At 39.6% G+C, this 17,292-nt stretch overlaps 1 protein-coding gene across 24 annotated transcripts in view; it reads left to right on the top strand.

Annotated features, from left to right (window-relative positions):
- The window catches only part of JAKMIP3 (Janus kinase and microtubule interacting protein 3), a 138,641-nt gene that overhangs the window by 33,732 nt on the left and 87,617 nt on the right, over nt 1–17,292 (top strand). The window contains exon 1 of one of the 24 annotated variants that reach the window (XM_067465759.1): nt 539–611. The exons of the other annotated variants lie outside the window; for them this stretch is intronic. The gene's annotated coding sequence lies outside the window, so the exon portion shown is untranslated. Of the gene's footprint in view, nt 1–538; nt 612–17,292 lie in introns of those variants that run through there. 24 annotated transcript variants of the gene reach the window in all.

The raw sequence follows: 17,292 nt of genomic DNA, 5'->3' as shown, positions 1-17,292 counted from the left end.
CACATTCCAGCTTGTCAACATCTCCCTTCAATTGTGGTGCCCAGAATTGGACACAGTATTCTAGATACTTGCCCCCCTCTGGAGAGCCATACATGTTCTGCACCTGATTTCATGTTACATGCAAACCAAACCCTTATGTAGAAGTAGAGACACAAGTAATAGATATATTATACGGTACTTGATTAATTTTAGCTAACTGACAAATGCTGCACTGTTGGATTTTCCATCATAAGGCATCACTCCCTCATGGCATTTTCTTTCTTTGTTTCCTTTATCTCCAGTTCCACACTCTGTTACATTGAAATAGTCTAATTCCTAAATGGCATTTCTTCTGGACAGTCTTTGCCTGCTATTTGCTGAATGAAAACCAACCTTCTGCGTTTTTGTAAAGTAACATGCATGGGGGAGAGGATAGCAGTGCTATCTCGCAGAGACAGTTCAGAAATAGATGGTGGCAGCACAGCCTCCCCTTAACATGCTCACATGTTGGTAAGTTCCATCTGAAAAATAAAAGCAGATCTCTTTGCTGAGTCACAGACCTTCGGAGCCGAAGCACAGTAGCTGGAGTTTAGGAAGCCAAGGAATGGTTACGATTTTAGGAGGAAGCAAAGGTGAGGAAAGGTACTTTCTGCATTTATTTATTCTCGTGGTTGTTCTCGGAATTAGAGGGGTCTTTAAAATGGGCATCAAATACAAATCCAGTCTGATTGCTCTCACATTTCTATTTGTGCTCTGCAGAGATTGCAATGTATGCTTTTATGTTGTTTGATTTTTAAATGAAACCTTTCAGGAGGGATGCTAACATGCATCTGTCTTGAGTTCCTTTTGGAAAAAGCAGATAACATTTGGCCCGCCCATTGTGTACTATCCTTTCATTCTATTATTTTTCAACTGTTCATTTAATTTTGGCCTCATGTTAGCCACCCCGAATCCCCTTTGAGGAGATGGTGGTGGGGTATAAGTAATAATAATAATAATAATAATAATAATAATAATATGCATCTGTCTTGAGTTCCTTTGGGAAAAAGCAGGTAACATTTGGCCCGCCCATTGTGTTATATTCTTTCATTCTATTATTTTGCAACTGTTTATTTAATTTTGGCCTTATGTTAGCCACCCCGAGTCCCCTTTGGGGAGATGGTGGCAGGGTATAAATTATTATTATTATTATTATTATTATTATTATTAATAATAATAATAATAATAAGACATTTCAGCAGTTTGCTGTTGCTATCCTTCAATATTATGCATGCTTATTTTGGATGCAGTCTCAGTGTGTTCAGGTTCATTCCCAGGATGGCAGCTCTGTTTGTCATTTGCCAGATGTCCTGATCTTCTATGAGTGTGTCTATCTGTCGCTTAGTATTGTAGGCCGCAATGCTATACAGACACATAACCTAGGAGTGCATCTCATTGAACTCAGGGGGAGTGATTTCCAAGTAGACATGCACAGGATTGTGCTTCTAGCACAACTACCATAGAGATGAACTGTGTTGTGTTCTGAACAGCTGGGATGTTTGTTAATAGGAAAATCAGCCCAGGAGGCAAATGCATAGGATGAGTAATTAGAGAGAGATGTTTAGAAAATGCTCTGCTAATCTGCTTTCAGAGCTCTTCAAAGAAGAGAGTTTGGGGAAATGGAGGGGGGGAGAGAGAAAAATGTCACATATGTGCACTGTATGTGCAATTGTTTGCTCTTAGAGATTAATCAGTTTGAATAGATGGATTTCTCCAAACTGTACAAGAGGATTTTTGTCGTTGTGCAAGAGAGATTGAGAGAGACAGAAGGAGCGAGGAAGGGAAATACCTTGCAGAACCTTAAGAGCTGAACAATCAAAACAGAAGGGGAAAGAAAACGTCAATGCCTTCTTTATTGTTGCCCTGCCCAACCCCCTGGTGTGAGAGGGGTTCCCAGTTACAGGACATGAAAGACTCAGGACTTCCCATGGATCATTATTGTTGGAAATAGCAACCTTCTCAAGCCTCCACTAGTTGTTTGTTATGTATATAATTAAGATTGCTTACTGTATTGTATATGTATGCATTGGTTTCAAATTTTCTTTAACTCTTTGTTGTGGGAGGAGCTGCAGACCGTGTTATCAAAACTGGGATTGTTCAGGACTCAGACTCCATTTTAAAATGGACTCAGACTCCATTTTAGAACAGAGGTATGCCTTCAGACTTCAATGCAGGAACTGTTTGTTTTAGACATCAGTAGGAACAGTATACTTAGAGACTCCATTGGACTTTCAGACTAGACACACACACCATTAGACTTTCAGAACAGAGAGATGCTTTGAACTTTGGATGACTGTTTTAAGAAAAGTGCCCTGTCAGGCCCGTAGCCCGGATTTCGATTCGGGGGGGGGGGGCGGGGGAGGGGCTGAGTCTGAGTGAAAGAGGGTCTAGCCTAGCAAACCTTTTGTATCGTTACCCCAATACCCCCATGCATATTGGATATATGGAGCATGGTGATCAGATCATGATATGAATAAACATAACAGTTTAAATAATGCACCAGTAAGGCCTTTTCGTGAAGCACCATGGAATTTCGGGGGGGGGGGGGCTGAAGCCCCTCGAGCCCCCCCCCCCCCCCCGGCTACATGCCTGTGCCCTGTGTTATCTGCACAGAGAAGCTACTTCAAATCTACTTGTAACTGGATTGATAAGCAAAGTAACTGTATGCTGAATACATGAAGTTTCTGAGTAAGCCAACTATGTTAATTTTAAAGAAGTCTGCTTATTTTGTCTCTTGAGAGCACGATTTAAAGGTAAATTTATTTTAAGGGAGAGTAGATGTTTTTTGGCTACTAAAAGTGCTGCTGGCATGGCCTAGGAATTTATCTGGGCTACCTTCCATCAAAGTCCCCTGAATTTTTGAGGTAAAACCAGGACAGAAAGATGAACCTCCAGGAGTAATCCATTATGGTAAGGAAAGAAAGAGAGGGATATGAGGGATAGGAGGAGGGTGAAAAGGAGGGAAAATAATAGCCTCGGTGCATCTCTCAGCTGCAGGTTGAACCAAAGATGTGAGGAGGGAGGAAAAGAGTTGAGGATTGGACTGAATGGCCCCTGGGTTGCTCCTATTACTATTATTGCAAAAGCTGGATGGCCCACCAAACCCTTGTAGTACTTTCTGTTGGTCATGGGAGTTCTGTGTGCCAAGATTGGTTCAATTTCATTGTTGGTGGAGTTCCAAATGCTCTTTGATTGTAGGTGAACTATAAATTCCAGAAACTATAACTCCCAAATGACAAAATCAACCCAAGCTGTTGTAGTAGAGCCTATTGGCAACGCTTCAACTGGTAGTAGGAGTGGTAGAGGAGGGAAACGAGGCGCCCAGGCATTAGATGTGGAGCAGCAAAGGAAGAGAATTTGGGAGATACTTATGTCACCCACTGATGAAGAATCCTTTGAAGGTTTCTCCGAGAGTGAAATGAGTAAGGAGGAGGAAGGACATGTAGATGGAATAGAGGCATTAAGAGGATGCTTCTCGAGTAAGCAGGAGTCAGACGAGGAGCGCCAGAGAAAGAAGATCCGGGACATACTTACTGCTCCCACTGAGGAAGAGGATTTCATGGGCTTTTCTGGAAATGATGGGTCTGGGAGTAGTGGGGATGAAGAGGAACCACTGGATTGGACCAAGGTTCAGGAGATTCGGAATGTGTGTACTCAACCAACATCCAGTGACACTTTTGAGGAGTTTTCTGGTGATGGGGATTGCCAATCTGGTGATACCATGGAATCATGGGGAGACCTAAGTCTTGACAAAAAGTGGAAGAGTTGGAGGGATGGGCGTTGGCATTCAGCTGTAGAGGCTAAGCCAGCTGATAGTGATGAGGATGGGATGGAGGGCAGCTCATCATCGGATGGTGAGTTGTAGGATAAATGAAGGCACTGGAGAGATAGAACTTTGCAGTAGGCAAAGTGTTGGTTTCGTGCCTTGGGTCTTGTCGCTGCCACTTTTCTTGTTGGGCTTGGGTCCTGGATCTGCAGGTTGCTGCTTGCTTCGTTTACCGACCGGCTTGGATTCTCGTAAGTGCAGATTTCCCCTCTCCTTGACTTCGGACTGTTTCTGACGATGACACTGCCTTTTGGCCTTTGGAACCTTCAATTGAGATTTCTTCAACTTTGAACTGCTTCTGGACGATGGCTTCTCTTCACTGCTCTTTGTTTGCTTATTATCTTTGAACTGTGTGATTTTGGTGTGTTTTGGAAGAACTCTTATTCAATCCGGATTTTTTGCCAGTTTAATACGGTTTATTTTCCAAGTTTGTTTTTCAAGCTGCAAGTTGCTGCAAACTTTGAGTTTTGAGCAGAGGCACTTAAGCAAATGTCTCTGAGTCCTGTTTACTTTTCTTTAATAAACTATTGTTTTGGATATACTCCTATGTCTGGCTCTTTAAGGCATCTGGGTTCCGACAACAGCATTCTGCAAGCTATCATGACATGTGATAAGCTCCAGGCAAAGATGCGACTAGTATGGTGCAATTCCATTATAGCAGTGTCATAAGATAAACCCCATAATCGCCTACCAAGCTTGGAGTAAATCCCACTGAATTTAATGGGACCACCTCAGCGGATGTGTCTAAGCATTGTATGTCAAGCATGCTTCTGTGAATGTTAATCCAATCAAAATAATATAATTTAAAAGAAAATAGAATCCTGAATGTCAAATATATTTTCTTTTTTATTATAAGCCCCCCCCCCAATAAAAATACACTTCCCGTGCCAGTATGGTTTTCTGTTGTCACCACATGTATGAATAAAGTGATTAGCTTCTGTACTGAACAAAAAACTTTTATAGAACAAGGATAGAAATGAGAAGGGAGCATATTTTGCATGTTGTGAACCAAGCTAGGAAACCTGGCAACCTGTGTACTAGAAATGAGTGGATTCTATTGAACTCAATAGAACTCAATGCAAATCATCATGTTTAGATTGTATTGTAAATCTGTCTGCTTTATATGCCTTTGTGGCTTCTAATATGAATATGTGAAAAGCTTAAATTGTTCCTGCTGTGTATTTATCAATGAAACCCGCATTCCTAGACAGAGCTACCTCAAAATCACTTATATTTCATTTACCAGTAATGTTGCATAATACACTAGCATAGGTGGAGCGATTTCCATGAATAACTGAGATTTCATGTTTGGGCCTTCCAATGAAGTTTCATGGATTTCACTGAAGTTTCTTAATAACTTTCAGAGAAGGATAACACTATTGTTGAAATATGGTTTAGTGAGGGATAATATTGAAATGGGTCTTGTTTTCATTGCTCATCATGGGAGATCTAGTATTGATCACCCTTAATCCCACAAGAAATCGTTTAATACCGCTTTTTTATACTTTCATGAATGTTTCTAATGGGATTAATTGTATTCTTTTGTATTAGGGAACATGGTGGTGGATAAAACTTGATCTGGTATTATTTATTTATTTATTACATTTATATACCGTCCCTCTCAATCCGCAGGCGACTCCGGGTGGTTTGCAGTTGGTGCCAATTTCAATACAATAAAAACAATTGGATAATAAAACCATCACAACATCAATGAAAACACGAACAAGCCCTATGAGGAGCGGTTTAAGGAGCTGGGCATGTTTAGCCTGCAGAAGAGAAGGCTGAGAGGAGATATGATAGCCATGTATAAATATGTGAGAGGAAGCCACAGGGAGGAGGGAGGAAGCTTGTTTTCTGCTTCTCTGGAGACTAGGACACAGAACAATGGCTTCAAACTACAAGAGAGGAGATTCCATCTGAACATGAGGAAGAACTTCCTGACTGTGAGAGCCATTCAGCAGTGGAACTCTCTGCCCCGGAGCATGGTGGAGGCTCCTTCTTTGGAACCTTTTAAACAGAGGCTGGATGGCCATCTGTCAGGGGTGATTTGAATGTAATATTCCTGTTTCTTGGCAGGGGGTTGGACTGGATGGCTCATGAGGTCTCTTCCAACTCTTTGATTCTATGATTAGGGTTTCCTATTAAAAACATTGCCCAATCACATCGTCCAACCATTCAATTTTCCCAAGTAAAGGAAATTCTTTATTAGTCACGTCTATGCTCTGTGCACATTAAGATGCTTGATATGAAATCATGAGATGGTTTCTCCCAGGCTGCTATCGGCATATAGTTGACAAGTGATGACGAGGTCTGTTTTTCATTAGGCTCTGTGCTTGTTGCTTCCTGTTTCCCTAATGTATTATTTCCTACTTAGAGATCTGAGCACAATTTGTCTTCTTGCTAATGGTTAATAATATATAAGAAGGAAATCATCCTGGACAATGGGCAGTATTGCAGCATTGCTGAATGATATTTGCCTGGAATTGTAGAGACCAGATATTTCTCTTTTCCCTCTTGTGTGTTTGGTGAACACAGTTCTTTGATAAGAATGTTGCCACAGTTGCTCATGCATTTATAACAAAAACATAAGCAATTCTTAGAAGCTACAGAGAATGAGTTATACAGCCCTTGAAATAAAATGAAAATTTCTGGATGAGGCTTTCCATCTGAAGTGCAATTCAATGTTCACATAGATGCCTCACAATTATATATAGTTTCTTCAATTTCAGATAGCAACATCCAACTTAGAAGGGTTTTCTGATCACTTAATTTTTTTAAAAAAATGTCCTTTTAATAAAACCTAGAGGTAATCAGAATAAGAGGAGAGGTGACTAAATAACATTTGGGGAAATTGCGGGCAGAATCAGGTTGAAAAACATGTATTTTAAAGGTGTACTTGTGTTTAATTCTGTTTTGATGTTTGTATATTTGTATATACTAAGCCTTTATATCAAGCCACTTTGAGTCCCCTTTGGGGTGATAAAGTAGAATAAATAATAATAATAATAATAATAATAATAATAATAATAGGAGCATTTCTGGAGCAGCCCTGCAGCATCACTGGCAGCCAAATCTAGAGATGCCACTGCTTTTCACTACCCAGAGAAGGAACTAGTTCCTGTTTTGAGAAGAGTTAATACTGTAACTTATTTTTTTCAAAAGTAACCATCCTTTTCTCTCAGTTGGGAAGTGGAAAGTGAAGCCTTAATCCATCCCAAGAGAAACTAAAATAATCCCTGACCACTTTTACTCTACTCACTGTGATGGAGAAGCACCAAAGAGCTACTACAATTTTCGTACATGTTGCATTGACCCACGGATAACTTGATCCAGGTTTTGAGAGTCAAATTTTTGTCTAAAATTTTGGACATGAGGAAGTAAGGTCCATATAGGTTCATTCTGATACCTGCTCTAGCTTCTGAGGTTTGTAGTTTAGTGAGTCTATTAAAGGCTCCTCCCTGAACTACAAACCCCTGAATTCTGTGGGAGGCAGAAACTGGATTTTAAGGGGACTTTTTTCTCTAGTGTGATGAGTCCCCTAAATAGTGAGATTTCTAATGGAAACTTATTATGGGAAGCAAAATACTGTACAAAACTGATGTCTGGTTTGACCAAACAGGATCCGCCTTGTCCTTTCTCCCTAAAGTGGACATTATCAAATGACACTTTTTCTGTAAAGGCTGTTCATCCTTAATTATGCTGTCAATGAATAATGCATGAAATTGCACAAGGGCAACTGGCAAAAAGTATTTTGGTGGCTTTAACTGTAGAAAATATTACTAATCTAGATCAAAGTTGTTTTGTTTCCTAACCTCATATTTGAACTTTAAAATAATGGACTTCCTGGGTCTGCCTGTCACCCAGCCAGAATGAAAATTACCTTGACAAGGTCATTGGTAACAGTGCAACCGAGCTACATGATTCACTTCAACAATCTTTCATTTATCTGCTGTAGACAGTTACAGCCTTTGTGTCAAACTACACAAAGCATTTCTTTTCTTTCAGTCTTTTCTCTCATCCCTTTTGCTTCAAGCATTTTTTCTTTTTCTGAACACTATCTTACAGATGCTCTCTTACTTTTAGCAATGTCAGCTCTAACTCTACAAGAGTTGTCATTATTTGCCATGTAATAGGAGAAACCAGAGGGAGCAATCCATCAGGGGGGTTTAAAACTTATTTTCCCAGTGTTTGTGCAAATAGGTAAGCACATACTTTCCTGACAAGACAGAGGTATCTTTGCCAAGCCAAAGGATAAGGGTTTTTTTTTAAAAGAAATGCAGCTAGCTAACTTACTTGTCCAAATAGGATTGTCTTCCAAGATGGGTGTCCTAGCAGCGAGTCTGTAGGTGACTGTGGAGCCCTATTCTTGATCTGCATTTCCCCCACAGTGAGGGCATTGGTTTCCAGGTGGAAGGCAGTCCCAGTCGGGGATGGCTTGACATGCCCTCCTCTTGGCACGTTTCTCTCTTTCACCCTCAATTCGTGCCTCTTCAAATTCTACAGCATTGCTGCTCACAGCTGACCTCCACTTGAGCACTCAAGGGCCAGGGCTTCCCAGTTCTCAGTGTCCATGCCAGAGTTTTTAAGGTTGGCTTTGAGCCCATCTTTAAATTTCTTTTTCTGCCCTCCAACATTCCGTTTTCCGTTCTTGAGTTTTGGGAGATGGTGGTCTGGCATCTGGACAATGTGGCTGGTCCAGCGGAGTTTATGGCGGAGGATCATCGCTTCAATTCTGGTGGTCTTTGCTTTTTCCAGCATGCTGATGTTTGTCCACTTCTCTTCCCAAGAGATTTGCAGGATTTTTCGGAGGCAATGCTGATGGAACCATTCCAGGAGTTGCATGTAACTTCTGTAGATAGTCCACATCCCGCAGGCATATAGCAGGGTTGGGAGGACAATAGCTTTATAAACAAGCACTTTGGTATTCCTATGGATGTCCTCAAACACTCTGTGTTTCATTCAGAAAAATGCTTTTTGAATCTTTCAGAGGAGGGAGAAGGTCTGTTCATTGTTCACTTTGGACCCTTCCACACAGCCCTATATCCCAGAATATCAAGGCAGAAAATCTCACAATATCTGCTTTGAACTGGGTTATCTGAGTCCACCCTCAGATAATGTGAGATTTTCTGCCTTGATATTCTGGGATATAGGGCTGTGTGGAAGGGCCCTTTGTCTTCCACTTCACTCATTGACCCCCCCCCCCCCACCATCACCCATGATGATGGGGCTGTTGTATCCTTTACTGGATTTTGGTTCCAGTTAGTGATTGTCAGTGAAGTAGAGAATCCAGTCTCAATTGTAATCTCAACCTTGTGGGAGATATCTAAGATGCTCCTTTAGGATTTATCGTCTTTGATTGTGTCCCTAAAATTGGACGAACTCACCAAAACATACTTTCAAGGAAGCCACTAGCAGTCACTAATTTGGGGCTTCCCCAGATTTTGAAATTGAGGTAGAACTATGAGCAGCTGTACTGTCAGAAATATTGGAATTTCTACCTATAATATACCAAAATCTGACAAAACAGTGATCTGTTTCAACCATTTGTATGTTATTTTTTGCCCCTGATCTAGACCCTTCTGTGGATACATAAAATAAAAATCCACCAGGTATCTTCATTCCAACATTCAACTCGTTGTAGCCAGTTACTTTGTGAAGCCTAGGTGGACAGTTTCTGACCCTACAAATCTTCTTGTTTACAACTTCCACAAAACTTAAGTAACATTCAGTATTGACTCGGGCTTCTGGGAGCTAAAGAGTCATCTTAGGTCCACCAGATGTTTTGGACTTTAGCTCCTAAGTCATTTAAAGTACTCATGGAGAAGTATCTTGCCTATAGCAGCCAGTCATTAAATCAATAAGCATGTACTTGTTGATCAGAGCCAATGTAGTGTAGTGGTTAGATTATTAGATTGTGGCTGGAAGTCAGCATTTCAGCCCCTATTTAGTCATATTGTAGCCAATTTGTTTAACAAGAATAATTTATTTTTCTCAAATAATAACTTCTCTTGATTGATGTTTACAGATTCTGTTCAATGGGTTGTCATTGTTGCTGATACCCCTTCATTTGTAGATGGCATTTTAGCACTATCTTAACGTGTGTTTTCTAGGACCAGCTGTGTTTTCATTTTTTATCAGTTTAAAAAATACAGCATTGAAAAGTTCAGGAGTAATTTTAGCGTATTTTGACATAAATTCAAAAACACCTGTAATGTTTATCATGTCATCTTTGTTTAAATCGATTCCAGTTAATTAGACAAGCATAGATTTAAAATAATATGATTGACTTTTAGGGAAATTTAAGATCGTCAGATGATGCTAAACAGAGCAAAACGAGCAAAAGATATATGTATATATTCAAGTGTGAACTATCTCAAACCCCATATAGAAAAAGAGTACAGGGTATAGGGTTTTTTTCTACAAGCAAACAGTCATATCATGTGCTCTTATATTTGCTTTGTTAGCTTATATCTTGTAGTGGATCAACTGCGTGTGTGGGAAAACCAAAATACCCAAACTAGAGGAAGTTATGATTATAGCAGTATCACTTTGCAGAGAAAGTGATTGTTATTGCAGTAGCATTAGTCAGGTTCTAGGGGAAAAAAGGAGGCTGGTGTAATGGAAAAGTAAGATTGGTTTTTAGTATTGATCAAAATAAGGAAGTTGCCTCAGGTGACTGTTGATGTATGGGAGGTGATGACACAGTATTGACAAGGCAGAAGTTAAGTGTGCCATCAGACATGCCTTTCACCTGCCCCCCCCCCTTCCGAGTTAGCCTGATTTTCCCATGTAAAGTGAAGAATGTTGTCCCTTATAAGTGTTAAAATAAGACCCAGGTGTCTTGTGACCCACTCACAATATAGTGAATTATGGAATAATTAAAATTGAATTATGGCACTATTATTCTAATTTACCTGCCATATTTCCTTGCTGTAGAATTCTTAGCTTAGAGAGAAGGAACTGGCAAAACCATCTCTGGTTCTATGATTATGTGAGTATTCCCTTATCAACAAAAACCTTATAAAATTCATAGAGTTTTCATAAGTCAACAGGCAACTTGAAGGCACACATAGACACACACCATTAGAATTGTCTCCAGGGACCTCCAGTGCCTCACCAAACTAGAAACCCAAGTATTCCACAGGATGCAGGCAGTGCTTTTATAGCAGAATAATAGTCCTTTATTTGTGTTATGCAAATGGGACCAAGGTTGGTCATAAAGATAGGTGAACTACTTGTCCGAACATATCTCCTGTTATGAACCATCACGGAGTGTAAGATCATCTGGAGAGGCCCTGCTCTCTGTCCCACTGCCATCACAAATGCGACTGGTGGGGATGAGGGACAGGGCCTTCTCAGCAGTGCCCCCCCCCCCTATCTGTGGAACTCTCTCCCCAGAGACATCAGACTGGCCACCTCCCTCCTGTCTTTCAGAAAGAAACTTAAGATTTGGCTATGGGACCAGGCATTCAACTAGTGATTAGCAGCAAATGGAAAGATGACCTAGGCAACCCATGACAATGAATTCGCCCAGACTTGGATTTGGTTTTTAACTGGTGTGTTTAATCAATTGTTTTTGACTAACTGTTTTAATGTTTTTAATGTATCTGTATAAGTATAGGAAATAAATAAATAAATAAATAAATAAATACTATACTATACTCATCCCAAACATCACGGATAGCTGAAGTGCCACCAAGCTGATGGTGACCTAAAATCAGAAAAACAAATATTATGAAGTCTTTTCCTGCGGAGTTCAACAGATTTTTGGGTAATGAACTCCCTTCCTTTCATTTAAAATATGATTTCTTTTTCAGTTTTCATTTCAGCTTCCAATTCATTATTTCTAGAGAAAAATCAAAAGAAAGTGACTGTCCATTGAAACTGGAGCAAGCACTCTTGGATCCTTCAAATTTTGCAGCACAACCAATCTATCCTGATATGCCAAGTCAAGGTTAGGAACTGTAGTCCAACACGTAGTGGATCACAATATACTTGTCTGTTTATGTGCCAAGTACTGTAAATACTGCAAGTGATGTTTGATTGATGTTTTTAACATTATCAACCCGTGTGTGAGAGGGGAGGGGGGGGGAGGTAGGTGGAGTTACACTGAGAATGCTTCTGGTCTCTGTTATTCTTTCTCCTAGGGGAGGTCTTGCAGCTACCAAATGTCTTAGGCCAGTCCTGTAGATGAGCCAAATATAGGGAGGAAAGCCACCATGGTTATTTAAGGATAGCAAGGAAAGATAGAAGCAAACAGAAATGGATCATAGGAAGAGAGCAATAGTCCCAACAATAGGGCCAATTGGGATAGAGAAGGATTGTTGCCAAGTGGTCTCATTTTCATCCAGATCATATGAAAATTCTTGTACAGCTCTTAAGATTTGGATAGTTTAACAAACAATACTGTATTGCTAGTAATTGAGCTTAACTGATAAAAAAACTCCTCCTGTTATGCATGTAACTTGTATGGTTATAGAGTCCAGTTGGAAATTGTATCCCTAAACAACCGTCTTTCACATTTATTCTGCAGCAGCCTCCTTAGCTTGCATGGGACTTCCATAACCTAATCAGTTAAACATACATGCAGAAGTAAATGGTTATTCTAGAATTTACAAAGCTATCCATATTCTGTATTTATTTCATTTTGTGCTTTAAAATGGTTGGTTGGTTATACAATGCATCTTCAAAAGCTCATTAAATCGATTCATTTGCTGTTTTTTATATGAAACCTCAGGGACCTCTGTTGGTTTACCAGAAAATATACAGCCTAATTACATATATTTGCTTTGAAAATAGCACGTTTGCCATTTTTGTAAAAAAAAAAAAAGTCAGTAAACCAATACTGGCCTGTGTAATTCAAACTACATAGTCTTCATCTAAAATACTAGTCGGTTTTAAAAATATGGAATATGCAAATGTCGACAATGTACTGGGCAAATGTGCAAAATGATCTGCTGCTTAGTAATTACTAATTGTATATTGTTGGATGTTACAATCGTTGGCTATCATGAGAAAGGAGCTAATGAGAAAAATACTAAAGGGATAAACTAAAACACTCCACAAACGCATAGACTCACAGATTACACTTAATGTTAATAATAACTAACTCTCAATGTTTAATAGTAGGTTTACTGTAGACATTATGTCTGCTAAGAATATTTTAAAATATTTGAAAAATTGTTGAATTCTTTTCATGTTTCAAGAAACTTTGGTGAATGAATACTTGAATGATGAGATACTTTTTGGCAATGTATTGTCGAAGGCTTTCATGGCCGGAATCACTGGGTTGTTGTAGGTTTTTTCGGGCTATATGGCCATGGTCTAGAGGCATTCTCTCCTGACGTTTTGCCTGCATCTATGGCAAGCATCCTCAGAGGTAGTGAGGTCTGTTGGAACTAGGAAAAAGGGTTTATATATCTGTGGAATGACCAGGGTGAGACAAAGGACTCTTGTCTGCTGGAGCTAGGTGTGAATGTTTCAACTGACCACCTTGATTAGCATATATTGGCCTGACAGTGCCTAGAGCAAACTTTTGTTGAGAGGTGATTAGATGTCCTTGTTTGTTTCCTCTCTGTTGTTGTGCTGTTGTAACACTGCTACTAGTATTAAAAAAAACTCTAAAATTTAATGTGGGACTGCCTAGAACGTCGTCTGGACAGCCCCCTTTTTATTGCGGAAATTTCCACAATAAAGTGCCTGTCTGGACAGGCCCCAAGTAACACCTCCTGACTTGCCCTGCTGACTAGCCCAGTTTAAGAACCAGCTGCCAGGTTGAGTGTATGAGGATTTAATTACCAAGCAACAATATATTTTAGAATTTTGTGTTGCTCTTAATGGAAAATTAAAATAAATTGCCTATTTAAAAAACCTATTTGTACTGGAAATGAAAGCTGCTAGAATTTCAGCTAGTCCAAATGAGGAATGTGAGTTCACACAATAGAGCTCCTTGTGTTTTTCAGTGTTTTTCTGATAGTTTTTGTCTCCATGTCCACTTGTTCAATTCTTTTGGAGGGCAATTTGTAGCAATTCTTTAAATCTATAGCACGGGCCTTCCAAAGTTCTTTTTTAAGAACGTGGTGTGCTCAAGTAGATCTATAGTTTGAAGGACACATTTTCTCCAATTGATGATATACAAATTCTCACCAGATAGCACTATAACTGAAAAAGTATTAAAATAGAAAGGAAAGTAGGGGAGAGTAGAGAAGGAAGCTTTTTGGTTTGTCTCAGAATTAAAACATCAATTCAAGGGAGGTAGGATCTAATTCTGCTATTGGTGGTGGGATTTGCCAGAAAATACACTGAGGAAACAACCATGGTTTGGAATGTTTTTAAAAAACCATGAATTAAAGGAACAATATCACAGTCTCTAGTAACCTCCTAATATATTTTTTCTATTCTTTGCTAATATGAACTGATGTAGCTGCTGCCATTTTTGGAATCTCTTTGAAGTCATGCTGTCATGATGAACACAGAAGTCATCCAATTTTACTGCTAGTCCACTGAAAGTTACAGACAACTATTCAGATCTGATTATATTCACAAAATGTACTCCATATAAATTGATATCCACATTTTGTGTACCTCTGTTCAAGCATTTGCCTGGACACGTGGAAGGCTTAATCAGTCATGGTAATATGGGTAGGTACATACCTACATCTCCCTGAAAAATTCAGTATGTATGACTATCCCCCTTTCCCACATCCCTTATTCACTATGTTCATGTACAAGCAAACATTCTAAAATCTAGAAAGAAAACAACAGAAAAACCCCTCTGGTTCCAAGCATTTCAGATAAGTAGGACTCAACCTATACTAGAAACAAGACGCATTAATTTCACTACTAATGATCTGTCACTACTAATTATCTGTCTGAATGCATCTCCCCCTATGAACCATCACAGAGATTAAGATCCTCCGGGGAGGCCCTGCTTTCCATCCCGCCATTGTCACAGGCGCGATTGGTGGGGACAAGAGACAGGGCCTTCTCGGTGATTACTCCCTGACTATGGAACTCCCTTTCTGGTGAGATCAGGTCAGCCCCTCCCTCCTGTCCTTTAGAAGGATGGTAAAAACTTGGCTGTGGGACCAAGCTTTCGGGACAGGGCAATGAAGCAGCAATCGGAAAGATGACAGGGCCAATGGATTTGATGCGGTTGGCTAGGATGGTTTTAGATGGTGTTATTTTAAATGGTGTATTTTAATATTTCGATAAATATTTTTAATGTTTATGTATTGTATCCAGGCATTGAATGTTTGCCGTGAATGTGCTGTGCTCCGCTCTGAGTCCTCTTCAGGGTGAGAAGGGCGGAATATAAATGTTTTAAATAAATGAATGAATCTCTGGAGAGGACACATAGCTGAGTCCTAAAATATGCCGGAACACTCTAAGAAAACTGTACCATGGCATACCTAAAAGGCAAAACTAGATCCAGTGTTTCCAGAGACCAGAGAAATTTGGTATAGTCAATCATACAATTTTCTCTCCATTACCAAGAATTACAATTTATTAGCATTTCCACTGAACCCTGGATAACTCAAAATGAAACAATAGGTATGTGGATTTGCTTTCGGTCTCCTACTCCCTCCTTCCCTGTTTTTCCCGAAACCATACATATATAATGATGAGTTCTTCCATAGGAAACTTTCTGTAGTTCTACCAATATGAAATGTATCAAAGCATCATGTGCAGAGGCTTATCTTAAAATAACAGCTTTGTGAATGTGAGACAAACAGGGAGAACCACTCCTTTAGAATTGTTATTAATCTTCAAGTCCTGCACATTTGCAAATCATCATTTTTATTGTCTGACAGCAGACTCTTGTACCACACAATTATAAGTATGGCTAAATTAAGTGGAACTTACTTTTAAATAGTATGTATTGGATCACAACTTGTGTGACTTATTGACTATTGTGATTTCGTGGAATGTTCAGAAACATTTCAGTTTCTTAGAAATAATTGTGATGGCGCGAGTGGCACCACCTGTGTGTAGAACTTTAAAGTGAAAAGGTTTAAACTGTATAACATGCCTACACTTGCTTATTTTGTAAATGTATAGTTGGATTGATTGGTTATTTATAGCTGTCAATCAATGTTGTTTCCACCAGTTATATTGCTTCCTCAGCTCAATTGCTTGGCTCCACCTCTTCCTGGAGGAGGGCAGAGCTTTTCCTTTTCCATTCTACCATCAAACTTTCTATCAGATAGACATGAGAAAGAGACTTGGCTCTAAAACCCTTAATTAAGTTACCTCTCATCACCGATTCTAAGGTTTTACCCTTGGGACTCATACTTCATACCCAGATTGCCCTGGCCAACGTTGAGGAGACCCAAGCGCCTTCAAACCAGTCCTTTGGCATCAAAAGGAAGACTCTGAGCCTTCAACATAGGCCATTGGACTGGGGGTTGTGTTTGTTCCCACTTTCACAGCCATTGAGAAAAGAGGGAACAGGAAAAGCTTCTCAGCTGTGAAATCTCCTTGGACCCAAGACAACCAGAGACTATAATGTATATTTCATTTACCCCCTTTGAAACTTCCAGCTTATTGCCTTAAAGGGATAACTCTTTGTGAACAATAAAACCTATTTTGAGTTATCTACAGTGTTTTGGTTCTTGGGAGTTCCAGTTCTCTAAAGGAAGGCAAGAAGCAATCCCCTGGGGGAAAGATGTCACGTCTATGTCTCTTTCACTAAGAGTTATAGCCCCCAGGCGCGACGGCATAATAATTTTTATAGAGTTTGTTACATTCCAGGCATGGAAACCCTTATGACCACAGCACCACACAAGAGTTCAGAATGTAAGCAGTTTATTATAGAAACACATTAAAAGTATAGGCAAAAAGCAGGTATAGAGTAAATGTATAATCCAAAATGGTTTAGCAATAGATGATAATTCAAACAGCAATCCAAATGTCTTCTGCAGATCCCAAGGTAACACAGTCCAGGAATAGCCAAAAAGTCACAAGTACAGCATAAGTCCACAAGCAAAAGGTATACTTAGTAAAACTTGAGCAGGAATATAAAAACAAGAGCATAGAATACTTCCAGGAAACTAAAATGCAAAACTAAAGGTTTGACTTGAAACAAGAACCAGAGAACTCATGCCTAGCTTCTGACTTGAACGCTAAGTTGCCTGAACTAACTCTTAGATAAACACATTGCTAATTAATAGGTACCCATGAAGTCATGTTTTTTTCCATGGAATCTCTCCTCAACTTTCCCATGTAAGTGTTCGGACCTACAATGCCTATTTTCTGCTATGATCTGTAAACAAAGGCCTTTGTTGATCTCTGTATCTCCAGGTGTTTTCTCCTGAGAGCCTTCTGTATCACTTATCTCTTTGGCCAGCTCCTTATCTAATGTTGCAGTTTCTGGCTTCTCTGACTGACCTTGAAACCCTGCAATTTCTGAGTTGATTTTCTCACAGAGAGAAGCATCATTCCCCTGA

Source organism: Anolis sagrei, chromosome 3 (assembly GCF_037176765.1).
Source record: "Anolis sagrei isolate rAnoSag1 chromosome 3, rAnoSag1.mat, whole genome shotgun sequence".
Classification (NCBI taxonomy): Eukaryota; Metazoa; Chordata; class Lepidosauria; order Squamata; family Dactyloidae; genus Anolis; species Anolis sagrei.
Note: the sequence above shows the minus strand (reverse complement) of the source record. Positions and strands in the feature narration are given on the sequence as shown.